The sequence below is a fragment of the Meriones unguiculatus genome, chromosome 2 (assembly GCF_030254825.1).
Source record: "Meriones unguiculatus strain TT.TT164.6M chromosome 2, Bangor_MerUng_6.1, whole genome shotgun sequence".
NCBI classification, from domain to species: Eukaryota; Metazoa; Chordata; class Mammalia; order Rodentia; family Muridae; genus Meriones; species Meriones unguiculatus.
Window position 1 is genome coordinate 22,604,178 of NC_083350.1, and position 6,129 is coordinate 22,610,306.

Sequence of the window (6,129 nt, forward strand, 5' to 3'; positions counted from 1 at the left end):
AAAGAAACTTTTAAAAAACTGCTTTACTGTAAGCAAAACAAAAGAAACCTACCTCAAGGTGTAGGCTCAATCTAACGGCAAACCAGCCTTTACCCTGTGCGGCCATGGTATGAAAAGAGGCCTAGGACAAAGTCAAGACTTTCTCCATCACTTAGCATCAGTGAAGCCAGTTCTGCCTAACCCCTCCCCAGTAGTAAAATACCCTTGCCTACCAAGCCTGTGTGTTGTATCTGTAAAGAGCCAGAACCTCCATACTGTCTAGCAGCAAGAAAAGAGACTCTTTCCTGACCACCTCAAACCTCAAGGTGACAGAGACCTCCACTCCCACCTGCAGTGACAAGGTGGAGACCATTTCCTCCCTATGCTAGAACGATGCCCAGAGAAGTGAAGTAGGAAAATCAGAACTCGAACAAATGAAATAACAATCCATACATGTTAACTCTGAGATGGCAGAGTTGCTAGAATTGTTTGACAGCATTCTGATTCAATTGTCTAAAAGTCCTTGAGAGAAGGTGCAAGCATACTGGAAACAAATTTACAGCTAGTATAGACAAAGAAACAGAGAATATAAAGAAACATTAGGAAGTTTGGATAATTGTGAAGGAGCAAAAGGCTCAGGCGATAGGGCCAACTGTAGAACAAGGTGGGGCGGGACAGAAGAAGGGGCCAATGAACATGGAGGAGAAGAGATCTTCTGCTCTGAACAGTAGAGACAAAATAAGTGGGCTGTGTGAAAAAAGAGAGCCTTGCAGACTCCTGGGACTCAGAAAACAGCTGACATCATGTCATCAGGACAGCAGATGGAGAGAAAGAGTTTGGGGTTTGGGGCTGGAATGAAATAAGTCATGAGGAAAAGGCTCCCAATTTAACGTTTTGTAAACTCTTTGCTCTTACATGACAAATAACTGATTGGACTTGATTGTGCCAATTTGATCTGCTTTTGTTGGTGATTATGTCAGCCTGGCTTAGTCAGAATGTTCACGATAGTTGTTCTCATGACTTATAATGACTCAAGGTGGTCTATATTTATGCAAAAAAGAGAACTCATGGTTGACAATAATATTCTAATAGAATGAATGAATTCTGAGATAAGAAAAATTAAAACAAACAAAACAATATGATGCAGAGTGATTATCTCTAAGATAGTATGGTTTGACACATACTAAAGAAAATCCCAGTTTAAAATGTTGACAAAACGAATATCAGATCTTTACTTCTACAGCCTCAGATGTTCTTGAATAGTTCTCTGTTATACTGGTCACATGTTGGATGATATAGTAGCTCACTGAAGGCTTCTTAAAATGAGAACGATAAGCCACTAATAACGATACAAATGCTTGATAGATAACCCTTACCATACTTTCTTATTTGTTACATAGTGGTTTTATTTTATTTATTTTTATGTATATGGGTGTTTTGCCTGCGTGTGTGTCTGTGCACCATGCTCATACCAGGTGCCTGTGGAGGCCATGAGAGAGCATTGGATTCCCTGGGCTTGGTGTTAGAGAATGCTGTGAGAGGCTATGTGAGTGCTGGGAATCAAACCCAGGTCCCCTGGAATAGTTGCAAGAATTCTATACTACTGAGCCATCTCTTTAGCCCCAGATAGGGTTTTTAAGCACTTAGATTAGTTCTTTTAATCTTTAAAGGAACTTTGTAACATACTATTATTATCCCATTTTATGAATGGATAAGGTGAAGCTGGGGGTTAAAAATCTTGCCCATAATCATGTATCTGTTAAGGAGCAGACCTAGCAATTCAGGCAATCTAACCTCAATAAGTTACACTCTGTCTTAAAGAAGGAATGTGGAGCATTGAAGAACACTTTTAAAAGAACACTTCACTTGTAAAGACACAAGAAAATTAATATATCAGTTTTAACAAGTAACAAAAAAAATAACTGTTGCAAGTATTTTATACCAAGCTAATCGAAAAACCCACTTGAAAATGTTATAACCTAGTAGTGTTAGCTATTGGACCACACAAAAGCAAGGAGATCAAAAAGCTTTCTTACTTTGACTCTCAAATATTTATCCGGTAAAATGCACTAGAAATTCAAATTGTAACAAAGAACAAAGGAGTTCCCCCAAATAACTGTTGATAATATATAGAACGGTGGAGGAAAGTGACTGAGGCCTTTTCTTTTGGGAGAATCTCAATTAGTGATTGTAGATTCACCTTATGTGCTTGTTAGATCATTCTGGTACAAGGAGGAAAAAAAAAAAAAAAACTACCCCAAGAGCTTTCATTTTCAGGAGCATGCACATTGAGGAGCTAGCACAGCACCACCGGGATCTTCTTGACACCATATGACAGAGTCTAGTTATTTTCCAGACAGTAGTGTTATCCCAGCCCTGGAGAGTTCAGAATATTCATGACTTCATAACCCTCTGCACATCATATCTTTTTGTCCTCTAGTCCAGAGTAACATGCACATGAATAACAGAACTGGAATTGTTACTTCTGTGTAATACAGCCTCCTTCAATTGGGATAATCTTCGAAGAGGGACATCAGTGAAAATGATGACATGCCATGGTTAAATGTAAAATGTCTCCTAGAAGCTAATAGGGAAATTGGAACATTGCCCAAGAGGCTGTCACATTTCAGTGTCAAAGGGTGCCTCATTTTCTGTGTAAGATCAGCAGCAGGTATAGAAGACTGATTGAACTAGATGACTATTTTCCAAGAAAGAGGCAGTAAGAAGAATAAATCTAGAGACCGAACTAACTATAATAAGGTTTTCTAAATGAAAATTTACGGTATCACTTTGAGCCCTGTGTTATGATTACACAAAAGTTGTTTTGTCCATACACAAAGTGGAAATTAATGATAGTAATAATGACTTATCAACAATGGAAAATTTGGATAAATCATTTCTTTTTTCCTGAAGCATTTATTGAGCATTTTATCTGTGTGCTCAGAAGCTCATTGCAAGAAGACTAAAGTGATTTAAGAAACAAATATTAATGTAGCAATCTCTGTGGAAAATATGTATATGAAGTATCACTTGAATACAAATGAGGAAGATTTCATTCTGTGGAGTTGCAAAGAAAATGATAAGGAATACAGGACACTTGATGTGGGCCTTATGGAAGTCTGCCAGTTAAGCAAATTATAGACAGGAATGCTTTGGCAGATATGACAACTTAGGAAAAAAACAACATAAAGGTGTTAACAACTTCGGATTGTTTTTATAATTACAAAGGATAATCTAATGTTACATGGGGGTGGTGCTGAGTCATGGAAGAGGATGGAGATAAAAATGGCCCTGTAAGTTTGGGGCAAGTATTAAATGAAATTTAGGATGCTCTGCTGAGTCATGTGAAATTATACCTTGCTACAGTTGTTAGCAAAGTCAGGCAGAACAAAGTAGAGCAACACAGAGGCTCAATGTTCAGTCTGTGACTCAAATCTAACCCATCACAGGGTTTTCTGAAACATGTGAGCCAAGAAGGGTTCAGAGGACTGTCACGCAGTAAAATAATGCCCACCTCAGAGGTGTTAGAATTGAGTGCATGAATGCATGCAGGAGCTTAGGCAGCAATATTAGCAGTTACTTTACCAGGGTCCCTAATCAAAGAAAAGAATCTGGCTCCAGCTTGCTTTTCACTGTATACCTTGTTAGAATAAACAGTTCTCTCCTCTGAACAGCTAATAGTTCTTGGAAATGAATGGTTTAAGTTTATTTCATGATACTACTCTGAATTATCAATTATCAATGGCTGGATGGTCAATGAAGTGAGACGGTTGGATGGATGGATGGATACTTCTTCACTGAAGCACACTGCAGAATATGTGAAGAGTTGCAGCAAACACATGAAAATCTGGTGATGAAGAAAGCGCTTACTCTTCTCAATACACAGTAAAGACTGTGAAATAGACACAAAAACATAATGCAAGTTAGAAAAGAAAGAAACAAGTTAGAAACCCATTTGGAGAAAGTTACAATAAAGGTTAGGTTTGGGAAGTATTAAAAAAAAAGACAAGGGCAATTAGCTTAGACTTAATAAACACCAGTTTTATTCATTCATTTCATCATCAGTAAACAGGAATTCCGTGCCTAGAGTGACCTGGATACGTGTTAAAACTGAAATGAAGGACGGCATTTTGAATTCTTGACTGCTAAGAACAAAATTAGTAGTTTTAGTAGACAAAATTAGTAGTTTTCAATGGCCAGGCAGGTGTTTATTTCTGCTGGCTTCTAAAAGTAGAAAAAACAATGCCTCATGGTTCTCCACAGGCCACACCAGTGAGAATTTTTACCTTGTAATTTGTTAGTAAACTTTTATGTATAGTGCTAGGGAAACTCTAAGTACTGGTAAAATGCCTGAATTCGCTGACTGGGCAGGTAAAAGTCTTGCTACTGCTTTTGAACATTAAAAGCAGAGACGACATCAGAGGGATGGAAAACACTTAAGTGTGGGGACACTTTAGCTCCTACCAAGAGATAAGAGATAGGTTCTTTAGCTCTCAAAGAACCCAGAGGACCTTAATGGGCACCTGGAATCAAACTTGTTCTACGCAGGAAAGAAAGTTTGAACAGAGGTGAAAAAGAAGAGATCTAATCTCAGATCACGTAGTGTTTTCTTTTTCCTCTAATTAAAAGGAGAAAACACTTGTCTCTGTTCCAAAGACTTAAAAATATGCTTTGATAATAGAAAACAATCCATCTATAAGCTGAAGGCTTACTGTATAAATTAGAACACAATGTACTAGGTATTCATAGATGTATGGCCAGAAAGAAACATAATATATGCATATGAGTCCATTTGGCTCTTAATTTGCAATTGATAATAAAATGGCATATTTTAATTTTATAAAGTTATTTTAATTCCAGAAAATCCCATCATCAATCATTACTTATGGTCTTATTCTAGAATGTATTTTAACATATTTAACTGAAAGTAACTTGTTTAATCAAATTATGATCACAAAGAATCTTGTCTTTTCATTAACCTAAAAATAATAAAAGATTTGCATAAATGAGTTGGAAATGCAGTATAAAAACAACAAATATCTCACATTCACATAAATATGCATTTAATATTTTTAAATATTTGTATAAACATATTCTTAACAGTGCTCAAAGTTGTTTATCAGTCTTTCAAAATTCTCACATGAATGTCTAGACAAGAGATATCTACAATTCCCAGCCAGAATACTAAGCACTAGGTTATTTCAAAGCTACAAAAGTACCTATTTTTATTCCCAGACCTCCTATTAAGAGTTAATGTGTCAGAAGTGCCTCTTGTCTCTATAATATTTTCTAGGTTTACACCATCCCCAAAGTGAAACAAACTGTCACTAATTATTAATTGGAAATTAAAGTTTTATTTACGCTTTTTAACTCAAGACAAGAAATATAGTCCAGTTGGTAGAGCATACACAAAGCCCTAGGTTCAAACTCCAACACTATATAAATTGGGCACAATAGTGCATGCCTCTAATTCCAGCCACCAAGATGGAGAGGCAGGACAATCAGAAGTTCAAAGTCATAGTTGGCTGCACATATACTACAGTTTGGAGTACAAGAGAACCTGTATGAAAATACTATGCCTTCCACGAGGAATATTACACCCATGTAAGGTTGCCAAATAAAAGGTGTGGGATACCCCTTTGAGTTGTTAATTGGGAGATCTGAGATATCCCAGTGCAAAGCAAGCTATTGCCAATGTTCTTCGTTATAAGATACTCTTGCTTAAAGACACCACATAACTGGGTCAAGTGAGCACTGACCTGGGGGCTTCCATTTTGTTGGCTAGCTTTCATAGTACCAGGAAGTTTCTTACAGACTGCTGGAGGAAAGAAGTCATCGTATAATCTTATCTGTCTGTGAACTCTGTGAGCTATAATAATGACCGGCCAGGCGAAACACACATATAGAAGAGATGGAGGCATGAATGTTATGTTGGTAATCAACTGCTATGTAATTGGACTTAAAGCCTGCTCTACAAGAGGAAACCATGCCTGGTACTATAAACCTGGCCAAGAACCCATGGCTGGGAAGCTCATAGGCCCCAGACGTAAACCTACTGCTATTATTTTAAGTAGATATAGTACAAGTTTCCTTCTGAATAGGGATCTCTGTATCCACGAATTAGTGTAACTCTCAGTCCTCATCAGAGAA